The 17,605-nt window shown below is 41.8% G+C and overlaps 1 protein-coding gene across 1 annotated transcript in view; it reads right to left on the bottom strand.

The window, feature by feature from the left end:
- LOC110506993 (myocyte-specific enhancer factor 2B) overlaps positions 1-17,402 on the bottom strand; it is a 33,769-nt gene extending 16,367 nt beyond the window's left edge. Inside the window, exon 1 of the mRNA XM_021586891.3 lies at positions 17,134-17,402. The gene's annotated coding sequence lies outside the window, so the exon portion shown is untranslated. The remainder of the gene's footprint in view (positions 1-17,133) is intronic.
- Positions 17,403-17,605: the final 203 nt, after the last annotated feature.

Genomic DNA, 17,605 nt, shown 5'->3' with positions numbered 1-17,605 from the left:
ACACACATTACATTTGACATTAGAGAAGCTTTCATTAAAGAAAACCCTTTGAGTTCTATTAGATAGATAGCTCTGCATCCAAGATATGGCATAGGTTGAAAAGCCATAACACAAGGTTTTCAACAACAGGTTATGGTCAATAATATCAAAGACTACACTTAAATCTAACATTACAGCTCCCACAATCTTCTTATTATCAATTTCTTTCAACCAATCCTCAGTAATTTGCGTCAGTGCAGTACATGTTGAGTGCCCTTTTCTATAAGCATGCTGAAAGTCTGTTGTTAATTTGTTTACAGAGAAATTGCATTGTATTTGGTCAAACACCATTTTTTCCAACAGTTTGCTAAGAGCTGGCAGCAAGAACCTGCAAAGGCCGCTTTACCACTCTTGGGCAGTGGAATTACTTTTGCCTCCCTCCAGGCCTGAGGACAAAGACATTCCTCTAGGATCAGATTAAAGATATGACAGAGATGAGTGGCTATAGAGTCAGCTACTATCCTCACTAGATTTCCATCTAAGTTGTCAATGCCAGGAGGTTTGTCATTATTGATTGATAACAATCCTTTTTCCACCTCTCCCACACTAACTTTACAAAATTCAAACTTGTAATGCTTTTCTTTCATTATTAGTTTCTTTATGTATGAATACCATGGCTCACTGTTCGTTGATTGCATTTCCTGCCGAAGTTTGCCCACTTTGCCAATAAAATAATAATTAAATGGTTTTGTGATGAATAAGCCATCTGATTTTATTTATTATTTATTTAATTTAGTTTTACCTTTATTTAACCAGGTAGGCAAGTTGAGAACAAGTTCTCATTTACAATTGCGACCTGGCCAAGATAAAGCAAAGCAGTTCGACAGATACAACGACACAGAGTTACACATGGAGTAAAACAAACATACAGTCAATAATACAGTATAAACAAGTCTATATACAATGTGAGCAAATGAGGTGAGAAGGGAGGTAAAGGCAAAAAAGGCCATGGTGGCAAGGTAAATACAATATAGCAAGTAAAACACTGGAATGGTAGTTTTGCAATGGAAGAATGTGCAAAGTAGAAATAAAAATAATGGGGTGCAAAGGAGCAAAATAAATAAATAAATTAAATACAGTTGGGAAAGAGGTAGTTGTTTGGGCTAAATTATAGGTGGGCTATGTACAGGTGCAGTAATCTGTGAGCTGCTCTGACAGTTGGTGCTTAAAGCTAGTGAGGGAGATAAGTGTTTCCAGTTTCAGAGATTTTTGTAGTTTGTTCCAGTCAATCAATCAATCAATCAAATTTATTTTATATAGCCCTTCGTACATCAGCTGATATCTCAAAGTGCTGTACAGAAACCCAGCCTAAAACCCCAAACAGCAAGCAATGCAGGTGAAGAAGCACGGTGGCTAGGAAAAACTCCCTAGAAAGGCCAAAACCTAGGAAGAAACCTAGAGAGGAACCAGGCTATGTGGGGTGGCCAGTCCTCTTCTGGCTGTGCCGGGTGGAGATTATAACAAAACATGGTCAAGATGTTCAAATGTTCATAAATGACCAGCATGGTCAAATAATAATAAGGCAGAATAGTTGAAACTGGAGCAGCAGCACAGTCAGGTGGACTGGGGACAGCAAGGAGTCATCATGTCAGGTATTCCTGGGGCATGGTCCTAGGGCTCAGGTCCTCCGAGAGAGAGAAAGAAAGAGAGAATTAGAGAGAGCATATGTGGGATGGCCAGTCCTCTTCTGGCTGTGCCGGGTGGAGATTATAACAGAACATGGCCAAGATGTTCAAATGTTCATAAATGATCAGCATGGTCGAATAATAATAAGGCAGAACAGTTGAAACTGGAGCAGCAGCACAGCCAGGTGGACTGGGGACAGCAAGGAGTCATCATGTCAGGTAGTCCAGTCATTGGCAGCAGAGAACTGGAAAGAGAGGCGGCCAAAGAAAGAATTGGTTTTGGGGGTGACTAGAGAGATATACCTGCTGGAGCGTGTGCTACAGGTGGGAGATGCTATGGTGACCAGCGAGCTGAGATAAGGGGGGACTTTACCTAGCAGGGTCTTGTAGATGACATGGAGCCAGTGGGTTTGGCGACGAGTATGAAGCGAGGGCCAGCCAACGAGAGCGTACAGGTCGCAATGGTGGGTAGTATATGGGGCTTTGGTGACAAAACGGATTGCACTGTGATAGACTGCATCCAATTTGTTGAGTAGGGTATTGGAGGCTATTTTGTAAATGACATCGCCAAAGTCGAGGATTGGTAGGATGGTCAGTTTTACAAGGGTATGTTTGGCAGCATGAGTGAAGGATGCTTTGTTGCGAAATAGGAAGCCAATTCTAGATTTAACTTTGGATTGGAGATGTTTGATATGGGTCTGGAAGGAGAGTTTACAGTCTAACCAGACACCTAAGTATTTGTAGTTGTCCACGTATTCTAAGTCAGAGCCGTCCAGAGTAGTGATGTTGGACAGGCGGGTAGGTGCAGGTAGCGATCGGTTGAAGAGCATGCATTTAGTTTTACTTGTATTTAAGAGCAATTGGAGGCCACGGAAGGAGAGTTGTATGGCATTGAAGCTTGCCTGGAGGGTTGTTAACACAGTGTCCAAAGAAGGGCCGGAAGTATACAGAATGGTGTCGTCTGCGTAGAGGTGGATCAGAGACTCACCAGCAGCAAGAGCGACCTCATTGATGTATACAGAGAAGAGAGTCGGTCCAAGAATTGAACCCTGTGGCACCCCCATAGAGACTGCCAGAGGTCCGGACAACAGACCCTCCGATTTGACACACTGAACTCTATCAGAGAAGTAGTTGGTGAACCAGGCGAGGCAATCATTTGAGAAACCAAGGCTGTTGAGTCTGCCGATGAGGATGTGGTGATTGACAGAGTCGAAAGCCTTGGCCAGATCAATGAATACGGCTGCACAGTAATGTTTCTTATCGATGGCGGTTAAGATATCGTTTAGGACCTTGAGCATGGCTGAGGTGCACCCATGACCAGTTCTGAAACCAGATTGCATAGCAGAGAAGGTATGGTGAGATTCGAAATGGTCGGTAATCTGTTTGTTGACTTGGCTTTCGAAGACCTTAGAAAGGCATGGTAGGATAGATATAGGTCTGTAGCAGTTTGGGTCAAGAGTGTCCCCCCCCTTTGAAGAGGGGGATGACCGCAGCTGCTTTCCAATCTTTGGGAATCTCAGATGACACGAAAGAGAGGTTGAACAGGCTAGTAATAGGGGTGGCAACAATTTCGGCAGATCATTTTAGAAAGAAAGGGTCCAGATTGTCTAGCCCGGCTGATTTGTAGGGGTCCAGATTTTGCAGCTCTTTCAGAACATCAGCTGAATGGATTTGGGAGAAGGAGAAATGGGGAAGGCTTGGGCGAGTTGCTGTTGGGGGTGCAGTGCTGTTGTCAGGGGTAGGAGTAGCCAGGTGGAAAGCATGGCCAGCAGTAGAAAAATGCTTATTGAAATTCTCAATTATGGTGGATTTATCAGTGGTGACAGTGTTTCCTATCTTCAGTGCAGTGGGCAGCTGGGAGGAGGTGTTCTTATTCTCAATGGACTTTACAGTGTCCCAGAACTTTTTTGAGTTAGTGTTGCAAGAAGCAAATTTTTGCTTGAAAAAGCTAGCCTTGGCTTTTCTAACTGCCTGTGTATAATGGTTTCTAGCTTCCCTGAACAGCTGCATATCACGGGGGCTGTTCGATGCTAATGCAGAACGCCATAGGATGTTTTTGTGTTGGTTAAGGGCAGTCAGGTCTGGGGAGAACCAAGGGCTATATCTGTTCCTGGTTCTAAATTTATTGAATGGGGCATGTTTATTTAAGATGGTTAGGAAGGCATTTTTAAAAAATATCCAGGCATCCTCTACTGACGGGATGAGGTCAATATCCTTCCAGGATACCCCGGCCAGGTCGATTAGAAAGGCCTGCTCGCTGAAGTGTTTCAGGGAGCGTTTTACAGTGATGAGAGGAGGTCGTTTGACCGCTGACCCATTACGGATGCAGGCAATGAGGCAGTGATCGCTGAGATCTTGGTTGAAGACAGCAGAGGTGTATTTAGAGGGGAAGTTGGTTAGGATGATATCTATGAGGGTGCCCGTGTTTAAGGCTTTGGGGAGGTACCTGGTAGGTTCATTGATAATTTGTGTGAGATTGAGGGCATCAAGTTTAGATTGTAGGATGGCTGGGGTGTTAAGCATGTTCCAGTTTAGGTTGCCTAGCAGCACGAGCTCTGAAGATAGATGTGGGGCAATCAGTTCACATATGGTGTACAGAGCACAGCTGGGGGCAGAGGGTGGTCTATAGCAGGCGGCAACGGTAAGAGACTTGTTTTTAGAGAGGTGGATTTTTAAAAGTAGAGGTTCAAATTGTTTGGGTACAGACCTGGATAGTAGGACAGAACTCTGCAGGCTATCTTTGCAGTAGATTGCAACACCGCCCCCTTTGGCAGTTCTATCTTGTCTGAAAATGTTGTAGTTTGGAATTAAAATGTCTGAATTTTTGGTGGTCTTCCTAAGCCAGGATTCAGACATAGCTAGAACATCCGGGTTGGCAGAGTGTGCTAAAGCAGTGAATAGAACAAACTTAGGGAGGAGGCTTCTAATGTTAACATGCATGAAACCAAGGCTATTACGGTTACAGAAGTCGTCAAAAGAGAGCGCCTGGGGAATAGGAGTGGAGCTAGGCACTGCAGGGCCTGGATTCACCTCTACATCGCCAGAGGAACATAGGAGGAGTAGAATAAGGGTGCGGCTAAAAGCAATAAGAATTGGTCGTCTAGAACGTCTGGAACAGAGAGTAAAAGGAGAGAGTTTCTGGGGGCGATAAAATAGCATCAAGGTATAATGTACAGACAAAGGTAAGGTAGGATGTGAATACAGTGGAGGTAAACCTAGGTATTGAGTGATGAAGAGAGAGATATTGTCTCTAGAAACATCATTGAAACCAGGAGATGTCATTGCATGTGTGGGTGGTGGAACTAATAGGTTGGATAAGGTATAGTGAGCAGGACTAGGGGCTCTACAGTGAAATAAGCCAATAAACACTAACCAGAACAGCAATGGACAAGACATATTGACATTAAGGAGAGGCATGCTTAGTCGAGTGATCAAAAGGGTCCAGTGAGTGGAGAGGTTGGTTGAGGGTCACGGCGATTTAGACAGCTAGCCAGGCCATCGGTAGCAAGCTAGCATAGGATGGAGGTCTGTTGTTAGCCACCTCTTGCGTTTGGTCAGTAGATTAGTGGGGTTCCGTGTGGTAGAGGGGATTAATCCAAATCACACAACAACAACAAAAATAAGAACAATAGATATAGTTATAGAGGCCTGAGAAGAAAACATAATAATAATACAAATAAATAAATTGTCCGATTGTCTATTCAGATAGCAGCCGGTAAGACAGCTAACGGTTAGCGGGCCGCAGATGGGCGTTCAGGTAACGTCGCGACGGAGGAGCCAGCCGGATCTCCTTCAGGTAGATAACGTCGGCAGTCCAGTTGTGAAGGCCAGATGGGGCTCCGCGTAGGCAGTAAAACGGGTCCGGATAGGTGACTGCAGCCCAGGAGTGAATGATGGAACTCAGGAGTGATTGACGGAGCTGGCTAGCACCGGAATAATTGATGTTTGCTCCGGAATCGACGAAAGCCGATTGTCACACGGATAGCAGCTAGCTAGCTGTGAGATCCGGGTATGAATGTCCAGAGAGCAGTTGAAATCCAGGGACATGGAGAGAAAAATTGGTCCGGTATGTTCCGTTCCGAGCCGCGCTGCGCCGTACAAAACTGGCGATAGATTTTCGATAGATTTTCGAGCTAAAGGATAGCTGATGACCACAAACCGTGGTTAGCTGAATACTAACAATTTGCCAGTAAAGAAGCTAACTAGCTTCTGATTAGCTTCTGGATTAGCTTCTGGGCTAGCTCCTGACTAGCTTCTGGCTAGTTTCTGGCTAGCTTCTGGCTAGTTTCTGGCTAGCTTCTTGGAGTTTCTGGCTAGCTTATTGGAGGATTACAGATCTGAGGTAAATAATACTTTTTTATAAATATAAATTGGTGAGGCGGGTTGCAGGAGAGTGTTTTGAAGATGAGTTGATGGAAAATAAAAATAAAATGTATGTGAAAAAAGTTGTAAATATATATATATACAGGACACAACAAGACGAGGACAAAAGACGTCTGAACTGCTATGCGATCTTGGAGTGATGAAAGATGGAGTTGAACTTGTCTTTCTGCCCATAATTTTATTTAAAGTACAATGTTTTTTTCCATAATTTTTTACATCATTGATCTTGGCTTCATAATACAGTTTCTTATTTTTGTTGAGTTTAGTCACATAATTTCTCAATTTGCAGTAAGTCAACCAGTCAGGTGTGCAGCCAGTCTTATTAGCCACTCCTTTTGCCCAATTTTTTTTAACCATACAGTTTTTCAATTCCTCATCAATCCATGGAGCCTTAACAGTTCTAACAGTCAGTTTCTTAACAGGTCCATGTTTATCATCAATTGGAAGAAGCAATTTCATAAATTCATCAAGTGCAGGATCTGGATACTCCTTATCAGACCAACAAATATTTTTAACATCATCCACATAAGTCACAGCAAAATCTTTTGTATGATCTCTATACTCTATTTTAGGCCCAGCTTTTGGAACTTTGGCTTTCCTGGATATAGCCACTATATTGTGATCACTGCATCCAATGGGTATGGATACAGCTTTAGAACAAAGTTCTACAGAATTAGTAAGAATGTGATCGATACATGTGGATAATCTCGTTCCTGTAGTGTTTGTAAACACCTTGGTAGGTTGATTAATAACCTGAACAAGATTACAGGCACTGGTTACAATGAGAAGCTTCCTGTTGAGCTGACAACTTGACGAAAACCAGTCAATATTCAGGTCCCAAGAAAGTAGACCTCTCTGTTTACATCACATACACTATCAAGTATTTCACACAAATTATTTAGATACTGACTGTTAGCACTTAGTGGCCTATAGCAACACTCCAAAAGAAAAGGCTTTAGATATGCCGAGAGTCCTGCAACCACAACACTTCAATAACACTTGACATTAGATCCTCTCTAAGCATTACAGGGATATGGCTCTGAATATATACAGCAACACCTCCCCCATAAGCATTTCTGTATCTTCTATAGATGTTATATCCTTATATTGCTACTGCTGTATCATCCAATTAATTATCTAACTGAGTCTCAGAAATGGCTAATATATTCATATTATCTGATGTCAGCAAGTTATTGATTTCATGAACCTGTCATGTCCTGACCATAGAAAACCTGTATTTTCTATGGTAGAGTAGGTCAGGGCGTGATTAGGGTTTTTTGTTCTAGTTTATATTTTCTATGTGGGGTTCTAGGTTTGATTTTCTATGTTGATGATTTGTATGATTCCCAATTAGAGGCAGCTGGTTATCGTTGTCTCTGATTGGGGATTATGCTTAAGTAGCATTTTTTCCACCTGTGGGTTATGGGATATTGTTCATGTTAGTTGCCTATTAGCAGTGCATTGTCATCATGGTTCGTTTATTCTTTATTTGTTTTGTATTTTCTTAAGTTTCACTTGTTTCATTAAAAGTATGTGGAACTCTACGCACGCTGCGCCTTGGTCCGACCATCATTATTACGAACAATGTAACAGAACCTTATTTCTAAGGCTAAATATATTATTTTCAGCCCTTTCATGGGTAGCTTATTAGAGATAGACATAATATGTAAAAGAGCAAAGAAAGCAAGAGAACAGTCTCTGTGCAGGGTAGGCCCATACACAGTGCTGTCACTCAACCGTATCAAAATAAGAGCACCAACCACCATACAGTATGGGAAAATGTCATCTGTTTTCTTTAACCCTTCCCCCTCGTCATGGCAGCCTATTTATTTATACCCTGATGAGGCGATAGGGGCTAAAGTTAGAGCAGGCCCATGCAGGGCTGGCACTCCCCTAGTCTGGGTTACCCCGGGACCAGTGTACACCAGCCAGCTCCCTGTAAGGTTGAATACAGCAAAGGAAAATAAAGTGTGTTTTAGACCAGGAAAAGTTGCAAACCACCCCCTCTTCTCCCATGTTCAGGCAGATGTCACAGAGAAACATTTTTTAAGACCTTTTTTCCCCGTTTTAACCACAGATCATAGAAACACGCCGTTTTCACATACAGCGGTACCAGAGCGCCAAGTCTAGGACCAAAAGGCTCCTTAACAACTTCTACCCCCAAGCCATAAGACTGCTTAACAATTAATCAAATGGCCACCAGACTATTTACATTGACATCACCCGCTCCCCTCCATTTGTTTTGTACACTGCTGCTACTCTCTGTTTATCTATGCATAGTCACTTCACCCCTACCTACATCTGCACTGTTGGTTAAGGGCTTGTAAGTAAGCATTTCACAGTAAGGGCTACACTTGTTGTATTCGGCGCATGTGACAAATAAAGTTTGATTCGATTTTTTTCCTTCGACCGCATGGTTTTGTTTTTGCTCTGACATGCACTTTCAACTGTGGAACCTTAGACAGTTGTGTGCCTTTCCAAATCATGTCCAATCAATTGAATTTACCACAGGTTGACTCCAACCAAGTTGTATGAACATCTCAAGGATGCTCAATGGAAACAGGATGCACCTGAGCTCAATTTCGAGTCTCATAGGAAAGGGTCAGAATACTTATGTAAATAAGGTATTTCTGTTATTTAGTTTTAATACATTTGCAAAAACTGTATAAAAACCTGTTTTCGCTTTGTCATTATGGGGTATTGTGTGCAGATTGATGAGGAAAATTATATATTTCATCCATTTTAAAATAAGGCTGTAATGTAACAAAATGTGGAAAAATGGAAGGGGTCTGACTACTTTCCTAATGCACTGTATTATAGACACTGGTATGGTGCTGAAGATAATGAGTTTGAGGTTGAAAAGTTGCGGAGTTGCCCTTTAAGGTACAGTATATGCTTGTATTGTTAGCACACCAATAAGTTACAGATCAAGATCAAGAAATCACATTCAGCACCTTACTGCAAAGTAAGTGATAACAATACCGGTCGTATATCACACAAAATGTTTGTGTTTTATTGATTGAGATAAGTTGATTGTTGAGATCAGAAAGTGAGGCCTATTGCAGCTCTCTGCATCCCTATTCTCAGCTGGATTGGCCGTAGCTGCAGGCTGTCTAAGCAGCTGACTGAACTGTACTGTCTCTACTGATACAAAGCCCAGAGGAGTATTCCCCTCGTTTTCCTCTCAAATTGGGCATGTATGACCTTCTTTATATTTAGAGGTCACATCCAAATTGTGAGTGAACGAATATGGTGCCGGTGTTCCCACGACCCCCAGAGTCCCCCAGAGTGCCCGCTGCCCCCTCGCCCATGCTTGGCACACAGGCACTATGGGCATTTCTGAGGAATCCACCCCTGTGCACCTATCATTCATTACCTTATAAAGTATCCACTGGAGTCAGCCTCTAAGACAAGACACTCTCACCTATCAAACTGTAAAACACAACAGAATCAATGTTTTCATTCATACATCGTTGGCACTCACAAAATGTTCTATGAATGAAAACTCTTTACGAATAATACCGCTTTATTAAGACTGACAGAATTAGAAAGAAGACAAGTCTCATAAATCTATAGTGCAGCGTACTAGTAACAGATACTGGGCCAAATTAGTAGTAACTGCTCTGATATTGGATTGCATAAAAACAAGACGTCCACCAAGAACACACCAAATGACTGCACCATTTATGATTGCATCACCTTGCATTGTACTGAATGAAAATAACTGTGGCGCCATTACACTATACAACCAACTGTAGTGACATACCTCCCACCCTGTCTGCTGGGATGCGTTTTGCAGGAGCCCAGTGGGCAGAGCTGGGAGGATTGTCAGTTGATGTGGCGCACCTGGGAAGGCTTGGCCTACAGGCTATTAAGGGTGAGCACATCAGCCAACACTCTCTCTTCCCTGACTGGCAGGTTGGCTTCCACCACCTTCTGGGTTTTTAGTTTGTTTTCACCATACAACACCCTGCATTCACTACTGATCCTACATTGTTTATGTTATATTTTTGTATTTAGCATTATTTAGTTTAATACATGTATTACTTTTAACATTTAAGTCAGGCGTGGTTTATTTTTGTTGTTACGAACTATGAGCCAGGCCATAACACTGTACATGAATACACTCTATAAAAATGATGGGCTAAAAACAACCCAATTTGAGTTATTTGGTAATCCAGCACTGGTTAAATAGTGGACAGGACACAGCTCATTTTGACATAGCTAGTTGGGTTGTGTGAATAACCCAACATGTTGGGATGTTGGGATTACCCAAACATGGGTTAATTTAAGCATCATTTAGATATTTTTTACTCTCATGCTGGGTTGACCTAGCAGCTGTTTCTTTTTTAATGCAATCTTTAATGTATTTTCATGAGATGTGGCTTGTAGTGGCGTGGCTTTCAGCAAGCTCTTATTGGCAACCAATAAGAATAAATGTAGGTTAAGTTTGCATAATGCAAAGTCAATTTTTCCTTTTTTAAATTTTTTTACACATTCTTCTTTAATATTTTGATTATTTATTACGTATTAAGATATACCACCTTATTGCATCCCAACAATGGGATTTACATAGACTTTCAGGAAGCTCATACACTTCTATAAGCATCATTGAAACTACAAAATGTTTAATATCCAACCTTCACATGTGACAAGATTTCCCAAGAGAGGATGGCTTTCACTTCAGCAGTAATAAATTCATGAACTTCTTTGAGGAAAAAAATCATGATTATTAGAAAGCAAATTACGGACTCCTCTTTAAATCTGCTTATTCCTTTAAAGCTCAGTTGTCCTGAGTCTGCACAACTCTGCCAGGACCTAGGATCAAGAGAGACGCTCAAGTGTTTTAGTACTATATCTCTTGACACAATGATGAAAATAATCATGGCCTCTAAACCTTCAAGCTGCATACTGGACCCTATTCCAACTAAACTACTGAAAGAGCTGCTTCCTGTGCTTTGCCCTCCTATGTTGAACATAATAAACGGCTCTCTATCCACCGGATGTGTACCAAACTCACTAAAAGTGGCAGTAATAAAGCCTCTCTTGAAAAAGCCAACTATCGGCCTATAAAAAAAACTATCGGCCTATATCGAATCTTCCATTCCTCTCAATTTTTTTTGAAAAGGCTGACAAAGGCTGACAAATCAACTGTAAATGTCGGTGTTCCTCAAGGTTCCGTTTTAGGACCACTATTGTTTTCACTATATATTTTACCTCTTGGGGATGTCATTCGAAAACATAATGTTAACTTTCACTGCTATGCGGATGACACACAGCTGTACATATCAATGAAACATGAAATATGAAAATTGCCCTCGCTAGAAGCCTGTTTTTCAGACATAAGGAAGTGGATGGCTGCAAACTTTCTACTTTTAAACTCGGACAAAACAGAGATGCTTGTTCTAGGTCCCAAGAAACAAAGAGATATTCTGTTGAATCTGACAATTAATCTTAATGGTTGTACAGTCGTCTCAAATAAAACTGTGAAGGACCTCGGCGTTACTCTGGACCCTGATCTCTCTTTTGACGAACATATCAAGACAGTTTCAAGGACAGCTTTTTTTCATCTACGTAACATTGCAAAAATCAGAAACTTTCTGTCCAAAAATGATGCAGAAAAATTAATCCATGCTTTTGTTACTTCTAGGTTAGACTTCTGCAATATTCTACTTTCCGGCTACCCGGGTAAAGCACTAAATAAACTTCAGTTAGTGCTAAATACGGCTGCTAGAATCCTGACTAGAACCAAAATATTTGACCATATTACTCCAGTGCTAGCCTCCCTACACTGGCTTCCTGTCAAGGCAAGGGCTGATTTCAAGGTTTTACTTCTAACCTACAAAGCATTACATGGGCTTGCTCCTACCTATCTCTCTGATTTGGTCCTGCCGTACATACCTACACGTACGCTACGGTCACAAGACACAGGCCTCCTAATTGTCCCTAGAATTTCTAAGCAAACAGCTGGAGGCAGGGCTTTCTCCTATAGAGCTCCATTTTTATGGAATGGTCTGCCTACCCATGTGAGAGACGCAAACTCGGTCTCAACCTTTAAGTCTTTACTGAAGACTCATCTCTTCAGTGGGTCATATGATTGAGTGTAGTCTGGCCCAGGAGTGTGAAGGTGAACGGAAAGGCTCTGGAGCAACGAACCGCCCTTGCTGTCTCTGCCTGGCCGGTTCCCCTCTTTCCACTGGGATTCTCTGCCTCTAACCCAATTACAGGGGCTGAGTCACTGGCTTACTGGTGCTCTTGCATGCCGTCCCTAGGAGGGGTGCGTCACTTGAGTGGGTTGAGTCACTGACGTGATCTTCCTGTCTGGGTTGGCGCCCCCCCTTGAGAGATCTTTGTGGGCTATACTCGGCCTTGTCTGAGGATGGTAAGTTGGTGGTTGAAGATATCCCTCTAGTGGTGTGGGGGCTGTGCTTTGGCAAAGTGGGTGGGGTTATATCCTTCCTGTTTGGCCCTGTCCGGGGGTATCATCGGATGGGGCCACAGTGTCTCCTGACCCCTCCTGTCTCAGCCTCGAGTATTTATGCTGCAGTAGTTTATGTGTCAGGGGGCTAGGGTCAGTTTGTTAAATCTGGAGTACTTCTTCTGTCCTATCCGGTGTCCTGTGTGAATTTAAGTATGCTCTCTCTAATTATCTCTTCCTCTCTTTCTTTCTCTCTCTCGGAGGACCTGAGCCCTAGGACCATGCCTCAGGACTACCTGGAATGATGACTCCTTGCTGTCCCCAGTCCACCTGGCCGTGCTGCTGCTCCAGTTTCAACTGTTCTGCCTGTGATTATTATTATTTGACCATGCTGGTCATTTATGAACATTTGAACATCTTGGCCATGTTCTGTTATAATCTCCACCCGGCACAGCCAGAAGAGCACTGGCCACCCCACATAGCCTGGTTCCTCTCTAAGTTTCTTCCTAGGTTTTGGCCTTTCTAGGGAGTTTTTCCTAGCCACCGTGCTTCTACACCTGCATTGCTTGCTGTTTGTGGTTTTAGGCTGGGTTTCTGTACAGCACTTTGAGATATCAGCTGATGTACGAAGGGTTATATAAATACATTTGATTTGATTTGACAACTATGCAACAGAACAGATGAACAGGAATGACATTTACCCTCATGGGTGGTTAAAAAGAACTGTCTGAATGCCACGCCCCTACTAAACTACGCCTCGAGCCTACTGATCTGACCCGCTGGGTCATATCTCAATAACCCAGCACTAATAACCAAGCAGTTTTTATAGAAAAGAACCCAACTAAGAGAACCAACGCCTGCAACCCAGCAGTTGGGTCAACCAAACAAACCAGCAGTTGGGTCAACCAAACAAACCAGCGTTTTTTTGGAACGTAGCAGGCCTACATTTTCTTCTGCAGAAGATAGTATCTCACCTCAGATGTAAATTAAGAGAATAGAGGGAAGTGGGTGATCTGAGCTAAAGAGAAGCCAGAGATCTTTATCACATAGGGGTTTACAAAAAGTTCCTTTCTCTCAGATATAACTTCTCACCACAGACAACCTCCCCTCTCACACAGCCAGGCAAATATAGAATTTACCTCCCCTAACGGTGAGGACTTGGCCTTCTCAGAGTGGTTTTGAATGTTTCTCAAACCACTACTGCCAGCAAATCCGCACACGCCTAATGTCACCTAATTCTGGATAATGCAGTCTGTATGACAACTGCTGCTCAAGGTCTCAAAAAGGCTAAAAACAGCCAAGTAAGACAGCAATGTAGCTGTCAGCAATAGTTTCACTGTCTGTAAAATCATTGGAGTGTTGATGAGAATATACATTTGGCTGCCTTGGGAGCTAATGACCACATTTTATGGTCTTAATTTCCGATGACCCTATACATACACTTTTTTACACTCCAGAGATCCTGGTATCTACGACCAGGACCAGCTATGATCCTTTATTGAATTCAATCCACTTCAATCAGTGTAGATGAAGGGGAGGAGACAGGTTAATGAAGGATTTGTAAGCCTTGAGACAATTCAGACATGGATTGTGTATATGTGCCATTCAGAGGGTGAATGGGCAAGACAAAAGATGTAAGTATCCTTGAACAGGTTATGGTAGTGGGTGCCAGACGCACCGGTTTGTGTCAAGAACTGCAACGCAGCTGGATTTTTCATACTCAACAGTTTCCTGTGTGTATCAAGAATGGTCCACCACCCAAAGGACATCCAGCCAACTTCACACAACTATAGGAAGCATTGGAGTCAACATGGGCCAGCATCCCGTGGAACAGTTTCGACACCTTGTAGAGTCCATGCCCCGATGAATTGAGGCTGTTCTGAGGGAATAGTGCAATAATTGCACACATACAGGGTCTACAGCTCCTAGGGACCGTGAGCAGCTTCCTCTGACATCTTCCCGGAGGCCAGACAGTGGAAACGAGACCATTACACACTAACAGAGCAGGCCTCTAACACAGTCAGGCTCTTTCTCCCAAAGACACCCTGCAGTCCCTGGAGACAGGTAAAGACTAATTGCTGAGTGTCTCACTGAGACAACACGGGGTGAACACCAACAACACACTGTTGTGTCATTACCAGTCAAAGCTGTAGCACTACTTCATGAGTGGGGGACTTGATACAGAGGCGTTACTTCTCACTAACACACTGAATGTTAATTCCACTGAATGTTAAATGGGAACTTACTCATGAACACTGATACTTACTGTATCTTTACGCGACGATAATAACTGTGTCATGCACATTCCATTAAAAATAAATATGTTTTGTGCTAATGTTTACTCTTTGCAATAACTATATATTTACCCGTTTAGGCTTATAACTTTGAATAGAGAAGCATAGGTTTAGGTTACAGTATGATCCATACAATATTAGCTGGAAATAAGCATACAAGCAGAGCATATGGCACCTGACCAGGCCAAAGCCCAACACATTTTTTCGGTATTAGTTGTTGATGCTTCTGCCAGTCATTTCAGCTCAATGTCAAGATGAGAAACCAGGTCTCAAAATAGAAGGGAGGAATCCTATTTGCATAACACAATACATAAAGCCCCTAAGCCAAGGCAACCATGCCAACGCAAACATTTATTGACTTTACACAATTATCATCAACAAACCTCAATTATAAAAATGTGAAATGTAAAAAAATACTTGTGAGGCATGAAGATAACACTTAATTTATTGCTGAATGTATCACACATTAAGGTTTGCATGAAATCTGGGATAAAGACAGAAATATATTTTTTTTATACAGTATAAATTTGTGAGACTGATTTATGGTTGAAAAATCGACATTTTACCCCATGTGTATTTAAAATCTAGTGATATAGCAGGGTCAGAAAGTTCATACGCTTTGTCATATTCAATCACTCCCTGGCTGGACCTTTGCAAAACTGAGGTGTGAAAATATTTGGCTAATTTTAACAGGAGATAATTAAATTTCCTGGATATTTTGGATTGAGACAGAATAGAAACACACTACGGGTAGGACAACTAATTTTTCTGGACTGGCTTTGGGATTTTTGATGACCACAGTAGTGTCATGTCAAGACTATACTGTCATGTCTCAGCTTAGAAAACTTCAGAGAGAGACAGTGAGGTACTCATGATGACTGCACAAGGGGCAACAGGTTCAATACTGAGTGACCAAGTTTTGTGGTTTTATTATGAAACGAAGAGGTCAAAAATGCTCTCTTTCAGAACAAACATATTGCTGTCCATGGAAAAGCAATTTGACCACAAGAATAACAAACACAGAGGTTGTCAAGTCATGCAAATAATTTGAACTGTTCAGTATGCAATAAACACATATTTGTTGCAATTGAGCATAGGAAATATTTCAGTATTTTACAGAAAACTGTTGATTCTTAAACATTCTACTTTGAATACATGTTTTTCTTTATGGATCCTAACCACATAATGTGTGCCTTTCTATTGTTGTTTGCACACTCTCTGTTAGCAATGCTTGGATGCAAGTTAAGATTTTTGCAAAACGGAATGAGATTAAAGTGTAAGGATTAAGAAAATGCATTTAAACAGCCACTGGACAAGATTCCACTTAACATATTTGCAGCACAGAGAATCTTTCCATCAGGATAGAAAAGCTTGCCTCCCTATTGTGACAGTATCATTTACACCCACTAAGCCACTGGCATCATCTACAATAGATGTAGTGCTTACAAAAAACAGTGTATAAATGTTCTCTAGCATTTAAAAATGCACCATAACATATGCATTACTTAACAAAATGTTGTACATGCAATGGGAATTAAATAACAACACACACAATACACCCCTCACCCCAAATATCAATTATTTATGCACACTATAAATGTTATATTTGTCAGTCATTATTATGATGTGTAGATAAATTAGCTGAAAGTGTCATGTCTTGTTGGGTATACTTGGGGCATTACTCTTGCTATCCCTTTCCTTTCATCTTCAATTCTAAAACAAATATGATCTGACTGAGGTATGACTCAGTGGGATACAGCTATAGAATGAACATGTATTACTATTTATCATGCAAGCATTAGCCTAGGCCTACTTTTCCCATTACTTTTACTTCATTGGATGACATCTCACTTTTCAACTGCTCGAACACTACTATTAGCTTCTTGCTAACATTTTGAAAAATCATATATTTGATCCTATCAGGGGATTATAACTATCTATCTCTTTCCACCAAAATGAAACCATCAATAAAAACAGACCTACTGGTGATTGCCCATTAAATGTATCAAGTGAAATACTGTGTCAAGCACAGCATACGCAGGCACATGACAGTCTTACGTAATTATACAACTGGGCAACAGCACTATAAATACAGCTGTGAGGCCTGCGTGTGTTGTTGCTAATAATAAATAAGACTGCCAAATAATGACTGAATTGCTGACGTCATTCAAAAATACTCGGTTAATAATAGCCCTGTCCCAGAGTTAGGCATTCCTAAGTATCTATCTAAGTTACTTACATAGTAATAGCATGTGACTATGCAACAACTTACAGTACCCTCAGAATATAACATGTATTTTAGGCAACTCGGAGAGTAACTGTGTTAAATGTTGTTTTGACAGAGGAAAACAACAAAGGTATGCGCTCAGCTCACCTATTCTTTGATGTTTCTCCAGTGTCACGTTTTTCCCTTTTTCTTTACTGTAGGCTCTGCGTTTGACCCGGTATTTACTGAGAAATACGACAGCAGAGTATATTACTAGTTTGTTTCCTGTCTCAAAATGATTCAAGAGCTCTTCGTCCTCGTTGAAGTGAATAGAATACGCAGTTCCGTGGCTAGAGGTGTCCACTTGATGCTCGAGGATGATGATTCTGGAGCGCTCCTTCCAACATCGCGCACATCTCCGGCAGCAACAGCTGGCTGCAGCCCATTTGTAAATTACCATATATACCGCCCCCTCGGCTGTGCCCATTGGCTTAGCGCTGATACACTCATCCGCCTCCGCTAGCCAACATTTCAGTTGACGAGAGACTACAGAAGAAGGCTATAATTCAATGAAGGCTGTCACAACTGATGCCCCAAATAGTGTGTCAATATGACATGCTTGCTTCTTAGTTTTTATGTT

Source organism: Oncorhynchus mykiss, chromosome 1, assembly GCF_057628025.1.
Source record: "Oncorhynchus mykiss isolate SJ-2025 chromosome 1, ASM5762802v1, whole genome shotgun sequence".
In the NCBI taxonomy this organism is placed as follows: domain Eukaryota; kingdom Metazoa; phylum Chordata; class Actinopteri; order Salmoniformes; family Salmonidae; genus Oncorhynchus; species Oncorhynchus mykiss.
The sequence above is the reverse complement of the archived record's forward strand: the minus strand, read 5'-3'. Positions and strand labels throughout refer to the sequence as shown.